Source organism: Oreochromis aureus, linkage group 9 (genome assembly GCF_013358895.1).
Source record: "Oreochromis aureus strain Israel breed Guangdong linkage group 9, ZZ_aureus, whole genome shotgun sequence".
Classification (NCBI taxonomy): Eukaryota; Metazoa; Chordata; class Actinopteri; order Cichliformes; family Cichlidae; genus Oreochromis; species Oreochromis aureus.
The window spans coordinates 37497622-37516375 of record NC_052950.1 but is presented as its reverse complement, the minus strand read 5'-3'; the positions used below and the strand labels follow the sequence as shown (position 1 = coordinate 37516375).

The following is an 18754-nucleotide window of genomic DNA, read 5'->3' as shown; positions in this document are numbered from 1 at the left end:
TTAGTGGCACCAAACTTGGCAGGAGGTTAAGACATTCGTTAATTATGGTCTTGTAGCTGAGGCAGGTAGGTTGTTTTTAAGTTGGCATAATGTGTACTGTCTGTGCATCTAATATGTCAGTGTTGATGGATGCTAATGAGATCCTCATGAGGTGAGTGTTTTGTGCTGTGACCTTTAGTGTTGTGGGGAATATGACTACTTTTGTTAGATCACTTGTGAGTGTTGCTGGCCAAGTGATGGCAATAACACTCAGGGGTGCTGAGTCCCCCTTGATGTGATCATTGTGTGGCCATAGCTCTCCATTTGTGGTTGGTCACTAGTGTGTTTGCTTTACTGAACTTTTTGGATTAAAGTAACTTGTTGTGGTATAGGGCCACTTGTATGTGACTGTTTGTGTGGTGGAGACAACAGATCACTTAGTTGTGATTATTTGTTCCTACTTTTGGTTTTGTGTTGTAGGTCAGGTAATCGTTTTGGGTTGGTGACTGTTGTGCTCCTTTGTGTTGGTCACATGTTACTTTTTGTGTGCGTGTTCAGTGTGGCAACTTCAAATCCTCATGCCCATCTATGCTTACAGATGCCAACTATAATGTGAACACTGTGCTTCTGTTAGCTTTTACTTTTATTTCAGGTTTGCGGGTCAAGGACCTGAAGGCTTTAGAGGGGCTTTTAATAAATTTAGGGGTCCTAGAGGAACCCTTTTGAGGGAGGAGGTGTTACGTCCCTCTGCAGCCCCTAATCATCTTAATGTGTTCAGCTGGTGCTAATTGGCCACACCTACTCAGGTGTGGATAAAACCATACCTGAGGCAAGCTTCTGGGGAGCTCACTTGCTTTTGCCTTGGTGGCACCGGCCATTTTAGCCAACCTGGTATTCCATTTTAAGAAAAAACCTCTTCTCACCTACACCCTGCTATTCGTCTCCTTTTTTATGTTGCGGCTTTTGAGCCGGGTCGTAACATGCCTTACAATATAACGCGCCTTTGGGCAAATGCTGTTGTGATTTGGCGCTATATAACTAAACTTGAATTGACTTACACTGTATGATCAAAGCCATTCTTTGTTTCTATTTTTCTCCCCAGCCTGTTGAATGGTGAGGGCGGCTATAGTGTAACTGTAGGCACATCCTATGTGAGGGTTCTGCTTTCTTATTTAGTGAGGATGTTTTACATCCTGCCCTATATGGCCTCACCTGTGTTTGTATATGGTTAACTGGTAGAGGAAGCCATATACAGGGGTGAGGGGATATGATCACCAGGGAGTCACGCACACAGAGAGACACTCACTCACGTGCACACACACACACACACACACACACACACAGTGCTTTTTTTACGAAACACCACAGTGGAGTTTACAATGGGAGTTGTGTCGTTTCAAAAAAAAAAAAAAAAGGCTGCAAGCGGGGGTTGGGGTCAGTTGAGACCGAGGGCAGAGATGCTGCTGTCTGGCACCCCTTTGCTAGCATGTGAAAACCGATCATCCAATCCAAACCAATCCTTCTGCTCACCAGACCTGGAATACCTGATGATTAAGTGCCGGCCATTCTGGGTACCAAGGTCATTTACAGCAGTGATTATCACGGCTGTTTACATTCCTCCACGAGCCGACACTGACTGAGCAGTCAGGGAACTGTACAGCGTGATCAGCAGTCAGGAAACTCCTGTGTTTATCACAACTAGGGATTTTAATAAAGAAAACCTGAAGGAAGTTTCACCAAAAAACACCAACACATTCATTTCACACTCGAGGAGAGCAGCTACTCCACCACTGTTACACCTCCTTCCGGGATGCGTAAAAAGCCCTCCTCTGTGCCCATTCGGCCAATCAGATCATCACTCCGTCCCACTCCTGCCCGCCTACAGGCAGAAGCTGATACAAGAAACCTTTAAAATTAGCTAATAAAGCAAGCGGGAGCTCGTCGCCTAGCTCGCGATGGAGTATGAAGGTCTGAAATCAGACATCCTCTCCTCTCTGAAAGATGTCCACGATTATCAGGTCAGAACTGAAAAGTGCGCTTGTAGAGAATTTCGACTCCCTCAAGAACGAACTAAGAGAAGTTAAGACGGAGATTGCTAACAACATAGCAGCAGTCCGCTCAGAAATTAACAACGTCAAGTCCGCCATTAGCGACCTGGAAGAGGGTTTATCGTCATGGTCGGACAAGGTTGTCAGCCTCCAAGAGACGGTTGCAGGATTACAGTTAGCTGAAAAGAAAAGAATGAAGATATGGAGGCAAGAATGCAGAGGTGTAATATTTGTATTGTGGGTATTGCAGAGGACGCCGTTTACAGCTTGACCAGCTCAGTTTCTACTCTACTCAAAGAAGTTCTGCAACTGGATAAAGAAAACCTGGTGGATCGCTCACATATACCAGGTTTTGGGGTGGCTCTAGCTCACACTCTAGCTCAGGAAGTATTCAATTCAATTTTATTTATATAGCGCCAAATCAAAACAACAGTATCCTCAAGGCACTTTATATTGTACAGTAGATCATACAATAATAGATACAGAGAAAAACCCAACAATCATATGACCCCCTATGAGCAAGCACTTTGGCGACAGTGGGAAGGAAAAACTCCCTTTTAACAGGAAGAAACCTCCGGCAGAACCAGGCTCAGGGAGGGCGGGGCCATCTGCTGCGACGGTTGGGGTGAGAGAAGGAAGACAGGATAAAGACATGCTGTGGAAGAGAGACAGAGATTAATAACAGATATGATTCGATGCAGAGAGGTCTATTAACACATAGTGAGTGAGAAAGGTGACTGGAAAGGAAAAATTCAATGCTCGACTTGCTCTCCGATGCATCCATCGGACTATGAATGCGTATGAATGATAGTTAGAAAAGCACTCACCGTATAGATAATAGTGCTTTTGTGAACGGGTGTGTATGGGGTGAATGTGGCGTGTTGTATAGAGCGCTTTGAGTACTCCAGGAGAGTAGAAAAGCACTATATAAGAACCAGTCCATGTACCATTTACCATAGAGGTCTTGCTCCCAGAAGATCTAATGGGAAACCTCAAGTTATCATCGCCAAACTCTGTTCCTACCAAGACAAAGTGTTACGACGGGCCCGGGAGCGGGGTCCGTTGGAATACAAGGGGAACCCTGTGGCCATCTTCCCTGCCTACACCGCAAGCATTGCCAAGGCTCACTCTGCTTTTAATGACGTGAGGAACCTGGTTCGAGGGCGTCAAGATGTCTGCTACGGAATAATGTTTCCAGCCAGACTGTGTATCTTTCCGGGTGAAAGTAAGGAGTTTCTGGATCCAGAGAAGGCAATGGTATAGTGAAAAACATTGTCTTACCGAGTGAAACTGCCGGGTGAAGTTACACCTCCTGATTGACTTTTGTTTCTAGCCCGTCCCCGATGATGAGGCTTCGCAAGACGCAAGGTTTGGTGAACAGTCTAATTACTTTGTTTATACCACATCATGTTAAGACTGGGTAAATGACGTTTGCACTAATTAAGATGTTTATTAAGGTGGTATGTTATTTCATCCTCCCCAATGCCAGCATTTCAATGTGTGTTCTTCTTCAGACGGGGTTTCAGGGTCACAGAATTCTACATGGTGACAGGGTTTGGGACAGATTTCTTTCTTTCTTTCTTTTTAGTTTTTTCCCCTCCTTTTGGAGTCTGGGGCTGCATATACATGGGAGGGTGCATATCCATGTTGCTCTTTGATTAGATAACTCTATGGCTGCTGTCAACAAACAGGCAAAGCTTACTGGTTATGCAGCCAACTTTGTAAGTTGGAACGTTAAGTCTATGAATCACCCTGTTAAGTGCAAAAAGGTGCTTACACACTTCAAAAATCTCAAGGCTGACATATCTTTTCTGCAGGAGACTCAGTATAGCAGACCAACATAGATTGAAGACTGGTTGGGTTGGCCAAACATTCCATTCCAACTCCAGAGCCATTTTCCAATGCTCATATGTAAAATGATTAAAATACGAAATTTTTAATCAAACCTGACACATGTGCAAAATTTCATGAGTTTTTGAGTATGTTAAAGCCCTCAAAAAGGCACTTGTTTTGCCTGAATAATAATGATGATAAGAAGAAGAAATGGAGCAGACACAATGGGGCCTTCGTACTCTCAGTGCTCGGGCCCGAATAAGCCTGATGCTAAAAAAGCCAATGTAGTGCGAATGTAAACTGTGAAAGAGAAGTGTGTGTATGACCGGCAGTGTCTTTGGGAAATGCAATTCTCTGAGAAAGCTCATAACCACATCTCTCGCTACAAGAAACATTTACTGACTGTGTTGGGTGACCTTGGAGTCCTATGCCAAGCAAGCTGGAAGAAATCCATAACTATGCCTGAAGCAACACCCAGGAGGAAACACAGAAAGCAGTGTGATAGGATGCAGAAGCAGGGTAAGCATAGAGGAGCTAATGCGAGGCTAGCTGCTAACCAATACAAGCCAGACGTACGGACACAGTTGCCGCACAATGTCTGCTCCCTTGACAACAATATCAGACTGTGGAGAGCTTCTCAACGCAGTGTGAGGAACGATGCTGTGGCAGGGCTTCCAACACATTACGTACTACAAGCCCCCTCCCCCAATGACAAGGGACACCAATTGTGAGTAAATGCCTCGAGCGGCTGGTCTTGAAGCACATCATTAACAGTCTCCAAATAGACCTGGATCCTCTTCAGTTTGCATACAGGACCAACGGATCTACAGAAGATGACCTCTTTCTACCACACTCCATGTTATGCTGTCACACCTGGAGAGGAAGAACACCCCTCTGCCAGAGTCCTTTTCATCGACTTCAGCTCAGCTTTTAACATGATCATTCTGCAGCAGTTGGTGGAAATGCTGATGCTATCAGGCGTGGAACCTGCAACCTGCAAATGGGTTTCCAGCTTCTTGAAAAGCGGCAACAGACAGTCAAGGTGGGCAGCCACACATCAAAGACCATCTTGTTGAGCACAGGCTTTCCTCTGGGGGGTGTCCTGAGCCCGTTGCTGTTCAGTCTGCTCACACATTACTGTAAGCCAGACTCAGTGCTAATCATATTGTGAAATTTGCAATTCAATTCAATTCAATTTTATTTATATAGCACCAAATCACAACAAAAGTCGCCTCAAGGCGCTTTATATTGTACAGTAGATAGCACAATAATAAATACAGAGAAAAACCCAACAATCATATGACCCCCTATGAGCAAGCACTTTGGCGACAGTGGGAAGGAAAAACTCCCTTTCAACAGGAAGAAACCTCCGGCAGAACATGGCTCAGGGAGGGGCGGCCATCTGCTGCGACCGGTCGGGGTGAAAGAAGGAAAACAGGATTAAAGACATGCTGTGGAAGAGAGACACAGATTAATAACAGATATGATTCGATGCAGAGAGGTCTATTAGCACATAGTGAGTGAGACAGGTGACTGGAAGGGAAAAACTCAATGCATCATGGGAATCCCCGGCAGCCTACGTCTATTGCAGCATAACTAAGGGAGGATTCAGGGTCACCTGGTCCAGCCCTAACTATATGCTTTAGCAAAAAGGAAAGTTTGAAGCCTAATCTTGAAAGTAGAGATAGTGTCTGTCTCCCGAATCCAAACTGGAAGTTGGTTCCACAGAAGAGGGGCCTGAAAACTGAAGGCTCTGCCTCCCATTCTACTTTTAAATACTCTAGGAACAACAAGTAGGCCTGCAGTGCAAGAGCGAAGTGCTCTAATAGGGTGATATGGTACTACAAGGTCATTAAGATAAGATGGGGCCTGATTATTTAAGACCTTGTATGTGAGGAGCAGGATTTTGAATTCAATTCTGGATTTAACAGGAAGCCAATGAAGGAAGCCAAAACAGGAGAAATATGCTCTCTCTTTCTAGTCCCTGTCAGTACTCTTGCTGCAGCATTTTGGATTAGCTGAAGGCTTTTCAGCGAGTTTTAGGACATCCTGATAATAAAGAATTACAGTAGTCCAGCCTGGAAGTAATAAATGCATGAACTAGTTTTTCAGCATCACTCTGAGACAGGATATTTCTAATTTTAGAGATGTTGCGCAAATGGAAGAAAGCAGTCTTACATATTTGTTTAATATGTGCGTTGAAGGACATGTCCTGGTCAAAAATGACTCAAGGTTCCTCACAGCATTACTGGAGGCCAAGGTAATGCCATCCAGAGTAAGAATCTGCTTAGATACCATATTTCTAAGATTTTCAGGGCCGAGTACAATAACCTCAGTTTTATCTGAATTAAGAAGCAGAAAGTTAGCGGCCATCCAGGTCTTTATGTCTTTAAGACATTCCTGCAGTTTAACTAATTGGTCTGTGATACCTGGCTTCATGGACAGATAGAGCTGCGTGTCATCTGCATAGCAGTGAAAATTTATGCTATGTCTTCTAATGATGCTGCCTAAGGGAAGCATGTATAATGTAAACAGAATTGGTCCTAGCACTGAACCCTGTGGAACTCCATAATTGACCTTAGTGTGTGAAGAGGACTCTCCATTTACATGTACAAATTGGAGTCTATTAGATAGATATGATACAAACCACTGCAGCGCAGTACCTGTAATACCTACAGCATGTTCTAATCGCTCTAATAGGATATTATGGTCGACAGTATCGAACGCAGCACTGAGGTCTAGCAGGACAAGCACAGAGATGAGTCCACTGTCAGAGGCCATAAGAAGATCATTTGTAACCTTCACTAAAGCTGTTTCTGTGCTGTGATGAGCTCTGAAACCTGACTGAAACTCTTCAAATAAGCCATTCCTCTGCAGATGATCAGTTAGCTGTTTGACAACTACTCTTTCAAGGATGTTTGATATGAAAGGAAGGTTGGAGATTGGCCTATAATTAGCTAAGACAGCTGGGTCTAGAGATGCTTTTTAAGTAAAGGTTTAACTACAGCCACCTTGAAGGCCTGTGGTACATAGCTGATTATTAGAGATAGGTTGATCATATTTAAGATTGAAGCATTAATTAATGGCAGGACTTCTTTGAGCAGTTTTGTAGGAATGGGGTCTAAAAGACACGTTGATGGTTTGGAGGAATTAATTATTGAAGTTAACTCAGAAAGATCAATTGGAGAAAAAGAGTCTAACTTAACATTGATGGTACTAAAAGTAGCTGTAGATAATGTTACATCTGTGGGATGATTATTGGTAATTTTTTCTCTAATGATAAAAATTTTATTTGTGAAGAAGTTCATGAAGTCATTACTAGTTAACGTTAAAGGGATTGTTGGCTCAGTAGAGCTCTAACTGTTTGTCAGCCTGGCTACAGTGCTGAAGAGAAACCTGGGGTTGTTCTTATTTTCTTCAATCAGTGACGAATAGTAAGATGTTCTGGCTTTGCGGAGGGCTTTCTTATAAAGCAGCAAACTATTTCTCCAGGCTAAATGATGATCCTCTAAATTTGTGACACGCCATTTCCTCTCCAGCTTACGAGTTATCTGCTTTAGGCTACGTGTTTGAGAATTATACCACAGAGTCAGGTACTTCTGATTTGAGGCCTTAGTTTTCACAGGAGCTACAGTATCCAGAGTCGCACGTAGTGAGGAGGTAAAATTATTAACAAGATAATCGACCTCTGTTGGAGTAGCGTTCAGATAGCTGCTCTGCTCTATGTTGGTACAGGGCATTGAAGATGATAACAGTGGGTGGATTATATTCTTAAACTTAGTTACAGCACTTTCAGAAAGACATCTACTGTGATAAAGTCTACTCTCCGCTGCTGTGTAATCAATTATTGTAAATGTAAATGTTATCAGGAAATGATCAGACAGCAGAGGGTTTTCAGGAAACACTGTTAAATGTTCAGTTTCTATGCCATATGTTAAAACAAGATCTAGAGTGTGGTTAAAGTGGTGGGTGGGTTCTTTTACATTTTGAGAGAAGCCAATTGAGTCTAATAACAGATTACATGCCATGTTGAGGCTGTCATTTTAGCATCTACATGGATGTTAAAATCACCCACAATAATTATTTTATCTGAGCTGAGCACTAAATCAGATAAAAGTCTGAGAAATCAGAGAGAAACTCTGTGTAAGGCCCAGGTGGACGATAGATGATAACAAGTAAGACTGGTTTCTGAGTTTTACAGCTGGGGTGGACGAGGCTAAGCATCAGGCTTTCAAATGAATTAAAAGTCTGTCTTGGTCTTTCGTTAATTAATAGGCTGGTGTGAAAAATTGCTGCCACACCGCCCCCTCGGCCTGTGCTTCGGGATTTCTGGTAGTTAGAATGACTCGGGGGTGTTGATTCATTTAAACTAACATACTCATCCTGCTGCAACCAGGTTTCTGTAAGGCAGAGTAAATCGATTTGTTGATCAATTATTAAGTCATGTACTAACAGAGACTTGGAGGAGAGAGACCTAATATTTAATAATCCACATTTCACTGTTTTACTCTTTGGTTCAGATGTGGATACTGTATTGTTCTTTCTTTGTGATTTTTTTATGTTTAAGTTGTTTATTGCTGGTTTTTGGTTTGTTTTTTGTCTTTTTGGGAGCTGACACAGTCTCAATGGAGATGGGTTTTTGGGGGGGGTAGCAGGACAACACAACTGTGGTTGGTCTCATCACTGACAACGACCACTTATAGAATGGATGTGGAGCAGCTTGAAGTGTGGTGTAGATCCCATAATCTCACCAACAATGTGGACAAAACAAAAGAGATGGTGATTGATTTCAGGAAGTCTGGCAGAGATCACCACACAGACCTCACCATAGAAGGTGCTGCTGTGGAGAGGGTCAGCAGTGTTATGTTCCTGGGTGTGCACCTTGCTGATGACCTGTCCTTCTTCATTAATACAACAGCAGTTATCAAAAAAAGCACAAAAGCGTCTGCACTCCCTCAGGAGACTAAGAAAAGCAGGACTGCACCCCCTTACCATCCATTCGGCTATTAGCACAGCTGTACTCTGATGCCTCCTATCCACACACACACACAGCATACAATATACTCCCCAGATACACACACTACTTAATTTATTTATCCCCTTCTGTGAAAGGGCTGCTGCTACCTGTATGAGTGTGACTATTTGGACTTGAGTTTGTTTATGAATTTAGATTTTATGTTATTTACCCCTATTTATTTATGAAATTTATTACTGCCTTTTTACTGTTTGTTAAACCATTTTTCTTTTTAGTTGTATTGATTATTGCACTGTAGATGCTGGTGAGAAACACTTTCATTTCAGCCTGGGTATCACCATACAAAATAACAATAAACGTCTTCTTGAATGTTTTTCAATCTTGACAAACCAGCATCAGCTGATGAAGTGCACACAGTTTCAATAAAAGTGATAGGTTCTTCACCTTTTGTGTTGATGACATTTTTGTCCACTGTAGCAGCTGAGCTGAGTCCAAATGGTTGAAAATGTTCGTCTGGTGCTCCGTCAGACTCTTCTCCTCCTGCTGATCAGCTGGGACACAAAACAGATCTTTGTAACATCACAGTGAAACAAGAACGGGGAAGGAGTGTTGACTAATCAGGCCCCATCATAGCTTAAAGATCTCATAGCATCATATTATCCCATTGGAGCACTTCGCTCTCACACTGCAGGCTTACTTGCGGTTCCTACAGTATTTAAAAATAGAACAGAAAGCTGAGCCTTCAGCTTTCAGGCCCCTCTGCTGTGGACCTAGCTTCCAGTTTGGATTTGGGAGACGGACACGCTCTGAAACAATGGTACTCATGGCCATTGATCAGTGGTCTTTGATCAATGGTCATAACATTTGCATATTAATGATCCAGGAACTTACCTCAGCCCATTGTTCATTCAGTGGGCTAGTTTCAGTTGTTGTGCACAGGGCTCGCAAAATTTCAAAATCCCTGGTAGCCCTTCGGGCAGGGACTCTTCAGTTTGTGGTAGCCCAAAATAAATTTAAGTAGCCCGAATAAAAAAGAGAGCAAATTTTTGATTAATGTACTGTTTCCTGTTTTGTTTCCTTTAAAATATTATACATTAAAGTATAATATTGTAACGGAAACAAAACATTAATCAAAAAATTGTTGAAACACAAATTACAACATTGTATAAAAATTACAATCATCAACTCAAATACTTGGTTCTAATTGAACAGAAATTTCTATGAACTTGTAAGAACTGTACAACAGGAATCAGTCTGTGTCAGGTCCTGAATTTGAAATTTCCACTGAAGTCATGGGTAAGAGGTAAGTGGAACCAAGATCGAGGCCATTTTTTTTTTAAGTTTGCAAAGACTGCTAAATTTTGCCAGTGGTAGTTCACGCTTTGCAACACAGTACGCTGTTCTAAACAGATTTTTCAGGTTTATTTTTAGTATGTTATTTGCAATTGGTGTTTGTTCTGGGCATGATACTGCAGACTGAGCAATAATGCATTTCTTGCATTTCTCATGGGTTCTAATGGGGGCCTTTCTTAAAATTACTGGTCCCAGTAACAAAGGCGCTTGTCGACTCAGAAATCGAGGGAAAACCAACAACACACCCGGCAGAACATTATGTTATTTACAGGGGTGCACATAAGTGGTCCGCAGGTGCGCATTCCCTGTCAAAATAAAAGACGCTCACCAGTTGCAACGCGCGTTTGCATACATATAAAAGGCACCATTTTTGTCCGCTAGAGTGGGATTTTCACAGCACATTCTGCACCAAATCTCTGTGCGTTCATCATTTGTTTGAAGCCAGCTCACCTCCTGCAACCACTTTTCCGAGAATACGCGCTTCTTTTGTGGTTCGGACTCCTTCTGACATTTTTTTGGGAGGTGGAGGAACACCAAAGTAATTGCTTAAAGGAGCTTCTTCGACATCTTTAAGAGTTCTAAACAAATGTCTGTCCTCCAGAAAATCTTATGTACGCAAACACGTGTTGCAACTTCTTATTTTGTGCGCGTTTTTTATTTTGACAGCGAATGCGCACCTGCGGACCACTTATGCGCACCCCTGGTTATTTAGCTTGTCATATTGCACCCACAGAAAACTATAAAGCTGCACTTTCTTTTTGCCTTATAGTCTGATTTGTCATAACTTTTCCGTTTTGTGGTCGGCTTTTCTTTGGCTGTCACTTCTTCACTCTGACCTGTCTTATTTGGCTCAGCAGAACTAAAATATACATCCTGCTGCTTTTACACACACACTCACATAACACTCAGCGATTCTCTGCGCGATCAACCTCTCACATGTTTAAGCTTGCTGCGGGAGATTTCACTTGTCATGTTTGCATAGTAAGCTAACGATTGATAAGATGATGTCAGAGGAATTGGTGCGCAAATTATCGTCACTCACCAATCAGTACTGTCGCTCTCTATAAACAGTTCATGCGATTGCAAAGTGAAAGCAGAAAACAAGCACAAATTCAAACGCGATTTCAATATGTCACATATTGACAGTGGCTCACCGATGCCAATGACATAATTACCCAGCTACATTTCCGAAAGAATGCAAAAGCATTGACATATATTTTTCCTTCCTATGATAGCCCGACGGGCAGGGCTGAGATAGATTTTGGTAGCCCGACTGGAAAAATCGCTAGCCCCGGGACGTCGGGCTAGCGATTTTGCGAGCCCTGGTGCAAATGTACTGTTTATAAGGTTAGAAACCTGCAGTCAGCTGAAGAAGTCGCTTGGATGAGTGATGAAATGTTTCTCCCACTAAAAACACTACGTCCAGAACAAAATAGTTTTATGAAAATGTTTTTTAATGAGAAAGCATTTTAAGCATATTCCCCCCCAAAAAATAACAAATTCTCTCCATCAATAATTATTTGACACTCGGGGAGCTTTTTACCTAAAATTTACTCACTGCAGGTTGAGTGTTGACTCAAAATGACTTTAAATAGAGCAGTTAACAACATCATCACGTGCCTGGAGACTGCACTGCTGGAAAAATGTAATTAGATTTTTTATAACACCCAAAATTAAGAACAAACATACCTCATTACCACAACCGTGTTGGAGGGGCTGTGGAGAGGTAGATGTGAATCATTCCCATGTGTTCTGGTTCTGTCCCAAGATTACAAAATTTTGGGCAGATGTTCATTTAGTTATAGGTAAAATTCTGGGTTATGCTGTATCTAAGACTTGTACATTATTATATTTTGGTGTCATTACGGGAAATGTGATGAAAGAAGATAGATACATATTGAAAATTATGCTTGCTGCCTGTAAAAAGGCAATTACAAGAAAATGGAACAAGATAGACCCACCATCACAGGACGAATGGATAAAAATTATAGATGAAATACAAATCATGGAACAATTGACCTACAGAATAAGGACTCGGGAAGATCAATACCATAAAAAGTGGGAGAAATGGACTGAGTACACAAACCTAACAGGATAAAGACCAACACATTGATAATGAGAAATGATCAAACTGTAGAAACAAGGAGATCCAACATGTTTTTTTTGTTTTGTTTTGTTTGTTGTTGTTGTTGTTGTTGTTTTTGTTTGTTTGTTTGTTTGTTTGTTTGTCTCTGTTATCCTACTTGCACTATTTATTTATTTATTTATTTTTGTTTGTTGTTGTTGTTTTGTTGTTACCCCCCTACCCCCCCTGTATAGTGTTTAAAGAAAAACAATAAAAAGAAAGTTTTTTTTAAAAAAAAAGACTTTAAATCATCCAGGAAAAATGCATTTGACAAATTATAGACTAAAAAAAGATCAAAGCTTATCGCTCTACAGCCTGATAAAAGACACGTCTATAATGTGTCCGTAGATGCGAAATAAACATGATTGACTGAATAGATGTTGAACAGGTGTGTTCTAGCAGCTGGAAAAGAGACTGGACAGCATGGACATGGACACACACACACACACACACACAGTGCTTTAGCTTTTAAGATTTACTAATTGTTGGAGCCATTTGTTCTTATTTTTTTATTATTTTTGAATTAGTTAAAGTTTGTTGTTAGTTTACTTATATTTTGGGGTTTATTTACAAGTTTATTTGTTGGTTAATATTTTGTTTCAATGTTTTGTTTGTTTGTTGTTACTTTGTTAAATTAGTCAGTAAGCACTGTAGGGCCATTTTGTTTCTATAAATAAAGAGACTGGTATAGGACCAGCATGCACTGGGGTGGGCCTATGGTTTTTTACCAGAGCAGGAGAAGCAGCAGGAAGGATCTTATTATTGCTTGCCAAACTGGATAAATAAACCATAAAAAACTCAACTTTCAAGTTTGGACAGTGGACTTCTTTTGCCTGCGTATGAAACATTATCTCAGTGCAGCAGTGGCTTGTGGACTTTAAATTGTGGGACGTTTGGTTTGTCAAAAGTAAAGGAATTGCCACTACACTAATCTTACAATGACTGTTCAGTACAGATATGAAGACCAACAGTCATGTTTTACTGTCCCGTGGTCTAAGCCTCAGATTCTTATCAAATCAAAAAAAGCTCATTAAGAAAATATTTTTTCCTTTATTTCTGTCAAACAATACTGTATAAAATGTTTCTAGCGGTTAGTATCATGAGCTGCGTGATGGAGGCTAGACAATCCCATTTCACAAGCCTCGCACTTCCGGCCTTCTCGGTCTTCGAGTACGCGGCCCTTGTGGACCATTAAGGCTGCGTACTCCAAGGCTGCAGACCCTGAATTGGGATACAGCCTTGGACATCATTGTTATCCTCTCCTCCAATAATAATAGAAAAAACCATTATGGCCACTGAAATAACCTAAAATTGTCTAAAAAAATAAAAAAAAATCAGGCCTGGATAAAAGTATCAGTACCCTTAACTTCATTTTTGTTGGTATTTTGGTCCACTCTACGTCAGCAAACTACTCCAGTTGATGTGCCTTGCCAAAGTGGTTTGCCAATATCCTCCGTGGCAATTTCCAGTCTTGAATCTTTTATTATTTGCATTCAACTGTGGTGTCCTCATTCGTCGTTTGCCATGAGATCTACTGTCAAATGTCCCATAAACACACACACACACACACACACACACACACACACACACACACACACACACACACACACACACACACACACACACACACACACACACACACACACACACACACACACACACAGGTTCCCCTAGCCCCTTACCCACGTTTTTTTTTTTTAATCCTTGAAACCATAATTTTGACCAGGTCTACTTCTTGAGTTTCTTTTTTAAAACAATATTGTTGAACAACAATTCAAAAGCAATGTCAGATTTTAAATATATTGTTTAAAACGATTATTACTTTTGTCAGTTTCAAGTTCTTTCAGTAATCATTGTGGGTTTTTTTTTTTTAAATAAACAGCTGGGTACTAACAATTTTGTCCTTGTTTGTATGTCAGTGATATATTGCTTTCATTTTTGTAAAATTAATCATTTAAATTTTATGGACAACTTTAAAGTGGATCCCACCAGGTAGTAAAATCGAGAACACACACACACACACTTTCCTGTTATCACTTGAAATATCTGGGCTCAAATTGTGGTCATTGTTAAGTCAAATTGTTGAATGTTGTCATTGTGGTTCTTAAATTTGTAAAGTCTTACTTCAAACTATAGGATCAAGACATTCCTTTGTCTCCCTCCCCGGCTTCCGGCTTTTATGATCCTTTTGGTGAGCTGGGGCCTGTTCTTCGTACCTCGCTAAGTAAGTTAGCCGGATTTGAATGTTGACGATTTCGCGTGATCTTGGATCGTTCGGTTCTCCGAAGCTCATCTGGGACTTGCTGTCATAGCAACAGATCCGTGGCGTAAACCTGCTCGGGAGCAGGTTTACTTTATGTAAACAGGATTAGATCGCGGCCTCTCAGGTATGTCCGCTGCAGTTATATGAAAGCAAGAGCGATATTTCGCCACTGTTTTTCCATAAATAAATATTATCAATGTAACTAAAGATAATGTATTTGATTCTTTTATTGATTTCATACAGATACATACAGGTCATTTCCGAAAAAAAGGGAAATGTACTATTAATCATTCTATTACATGTAGTAGATCATGTCAGATGTAATTCATATTTTAGAGTAGTAATAGTAAATTACTACGTGCAATCAAGATGACAGACCACGGCTAAAAAAGCGAAGGTGGATTTGGGAAGTCTGTCGCAGCCATGTCCTGTCCGTTTGTACGCGAGCAAGGAAGGTGCAAGATTGATAAGGAGAGTTTACAGAATTTAGCGTATATTGCGGGATAGACGGGATCCTTTAGCTCAGCGCGACGGTGTGCTCATAGAGAGATATCGATTCTCCCGTGAGGGTATTATTTACTTTCTCTCTCTCTCTCTCTCGCTCTCTCCATATATATATATATATACACATACTTACTGTACTGTATATACTTACTCCCGACTTACTGTGCATGCTTCAGTCACCCCTTGCATGGGAACAGGTAAAAGTGATGGAGTGTTATGTCAAACTACACACAAAAAAACCCACAATGTCAATAAATGTCACAGTACAAAAAGGGGTGTGACGAGGGGGTGCAGGACCACCACCTGTCTTTATTTGCTCTGCCCTTTTCTTGGTTGCTGTTATAAACAAACAAACAGATTATTTCAGGGTCTCTTGTCATAGACTAAAAGCAATATAAGTGATAACTATTACCATTCTGTGGAATATTCTTATATTTCACTTTTACTTGTTCTCATGTTCTAGTGGGTCCTGTTGTGGCTCTAATGTGAAAGAGGATATGATGTAATATAATATAATGTGGAATAAAATAATATCACATGATATAATGTAATATCATGGATCACTTACGAGTTTAATTTGTCAGCAACTTTCTGCCAGCCCTCTCTCCTTGCTTTTGCAGCCTTTGCAGTGTTCCCCTGCGTTTTAATTAAACTCTGAAACTCCTGATATCCCTCAATCAAGAGTTCTTGGTCTGCTGCCGTGAAATACTGTGCGCACTCCTTCGACATCTTCTCCGACCAATCACAGGGTTGCCGATCAATGTTTCTACTATCGATGCGTAGCCCCTTTTAAGCCACCCAGTGATCTCAGATTACTTCATCCAGCTATACTAATCGTCAACAACAGGTGTGTTCGGAGAACCGGATTAGCGAGCTCAAAGTTAGCGCGATGATTTGATCTTGGATGTGTCATTTGATCTTGGATGTAGTAAGCGAGGTACGAAGAACAGGCCCCAGGAGGTCTCTCTCTCTCTCTCTCTCACTCACACACACACACACACACACACACACACACACACACACACACACACACACACTTGTCTTTGTAACCCAGGGGGGTTTTACAGTGGGAGGTGCTTGTGTTGTATTGTGTGAACTGTAACAGTTTGTCAATAAAAAAGCTACAAGAACTGCTGCTCTTTGAAGGATTTGGGCTAGAGACAGGTGAGGAGTGTGAGCTCCACTGCCTGGTTCTGACCAAAGCCTTTCCTCGTTAGCGAGTTAAAGACCGGTTGAAGATGTTCTGTCTTGATTTCGCTCTTCATGAGGAATAAGTCTCAAAACTAGCGGGGCCTGTGGAAACACAGACTCAACAGTCATAAATATTTTGTACTTGTAAATCAAATGCGTATTTGTAACCTTGTAAACCAAAACATGTGAAAATTTTATTTTTGCGCATCTTCAGATGAGAATTTGTTTGTCAGGCTTTAGAAAGGAGAAGTAAAGAAAAGGGGAAGTTTAGTGCAGGAAGTGAGACGCAAAGAAAGAGGAACTGGTAGCATATAAGGAGTTGTTTTGACCGAAACTTGTACATCTACGTCGAAAGCCACACGCAGCCAGGAAACCTGAGCGCAGTTTTACATGTAATTTTTTTGCTTTGTATCTGTAACCAGCAACTCATGTAAATATTTTTTACAAACTTTTTTATTGTAAATAAACACACATAAATTGTAATCTGTAGATGCACAAACAAAATTTTCACACATTTTGGTTTACAAAGTTACAAAACTCAATACACAAATACACATTTGATTTACAAGTATAAAATATGTATGACGACATTTGAGTCCATACAAATAGAAATGAGGCTGTAGAGGTTTGGTGCAGGCAGAAAAACAGCTGCAGGGACAATGAAAAGACTTTTCTGCTCCAACTTCTCCCAGCATGCTGAGCTAATGATTAGTTGGTGTTTTTCTCCAAACACCCTCTCACTCTTCTCTCAACGTGTTGACAATAAACTGTGAACAGACACCGAGGAGAGCAGCAGAAGACCTCATTCAGGAGCTAAACTCAACATGAACTGAACTCACAGTAAAGTTAGCTCGGTGCTTACCTTTAGATGAGCCCACAAACCGAGAGAAACTCCGTGATGAAGCTGGAACTCTTTCCAAACACAGGAAACAGATCAGGGAGCAGAGACCCACGTGGTTCACGCTGATCTCAGCTACGATCCAGGAGACAAGGGTGGGCAGATCGATGCAGATATCGATCCAAACGTTGGTAGTGGTATATGATCGATACTTTGTTTGTTTCTCTCCTCTAAGTTCACTACTTTACTCCCGTTTCATGAAAAAGCAGCTCTCTCTGCTCGACTCCTCTCCTGCGCACACAGTATGCTCCGCCCCTTTTTCTGCTCCGCTGTGATTCATTGCTGTTTGGTCGCATCTCAGCGTGATCTACACACTGAGAACAGGTCTGCAGATGTCTGTGAGCGCACAGAGCAGAGATCTGAGCAAGTCAAATGCCAACAATTGAATGAGAGGCCCTGCTATTGTGTGTATATGGATAATAGCAAACACTGAAATTCAATTCTTCCACGCAGAAATTATTTTTCTTCGCTCGAATTAAACTTTTGTTCGCTCAAAAATATTCTCTTCTCAACATGCAACGTTTGTGCTTGCAATTTTATTTATTTAGCGCAAAATCACAACAATAGTCACCTCAAAGCGCTTTATTATGTACAATAGATCGTACAAGAATAGATACAGAGAAAAGCCCAACAATCATATGACCACCTGTGAGCAAGCACTTTGGCGACAGTGGGAAGGAAAAACTCCCTTTTAACAGGAAGAGGCTGCTATACTCGGCGCCATCTTGGAGTGTCAAAATAATAGGGGTGTTAATATCATTTTGAAATATAGAGAGACAATGGTCCAACTCCCAAGCAGTCTCTGATGATGGCAGCTGTGCTTTCACGTTATACACACACACACACACACACACACACACACACACACACACACACACACACACACACACACAGAAAGACATTCTACACCTCTCACATGTTGGCCACCCTCCCGCTCTAAGGAAAGTAGTGACCCCCATCACTTCCCTAACAGCAGGATATCCAGACGCCTTTTACTTTGATAAGGTTTCTGAAAGAGACTCAGGAGCAGGCCAGGGTTTTCCTTTAAGTGAAGAGCAGTGCGTTTATTTATAGCGAACACAATCACCAAGTGGCTATATACAATGTGCAGGGGAAAGGGGGTCCAGGTCGCCGTGGGAAACAGGGTTAGGGGAAAAGGTGCTCCACACTTTCTGTACAAAAGCTCCAAGTCCTCCTCCTCAGTCACTGCTCTCAGGATCAGGTTCCAGAAACGATCTAAACACAAAAGGGCAGGTTAGCAGGATAATCACAAAAGGCTTTCAAGATTCAGGTTTGCAGATGCACAAGTTGACTGACGCTGATAGCTCAATGATCCAGCGAAGACTAGCGTAGACCTGCCATCTTAAGTAGTGCAGCAATCAGCTGGGATCAGCAGCCGGTGCGGTGATGAGAGCAGGTGTGTGGGCCAGCAGCGGGAGCCCGCAATGAGCGTCACCGCGGCAAGAGCGAGAGGGGGAGAGGGAGGAGGGAGAGAGCAAAAAACCCCACAAACATATTGCCTAATAGAAGGTCGACCAGCGAGGCACAGGGACCATGACACACTTTACAACTTACTTCCTATGAA

General features: G+C 41.6%; 1 long non-coding RNA gene across 2 annotated transcripts in view; it reads right to left on the bottom strand.

Moving 5' to 3' along the window:
- LOC120441680 overlaps positions 1-17195 on the bottom strand; it is a 36800-nt gene extending 19605 nt beyond the window's left edge. The window contains exons 1-3 of one of the 2 annotated variants that reach the window (XR_005614181.1): positions 17134-17195; positions 9280-9386; positions 2646-2682 (exon numbers count right to left, since the gene is read on the bottom strand). This is a non-coding gene — a long non-coding RNA (uncharacterized LOC120441680). Of the gene's footprint in view, positions 1-2645; positions 2683-9279; positions 9387-17133 lie in introns of those variants that run through there. The other variant, XR_005614180.1, reaches the window with a different exon arrangement.
- Between the last annotated feature and the right edge of the window lie 1559 nt (positions 17196-18754).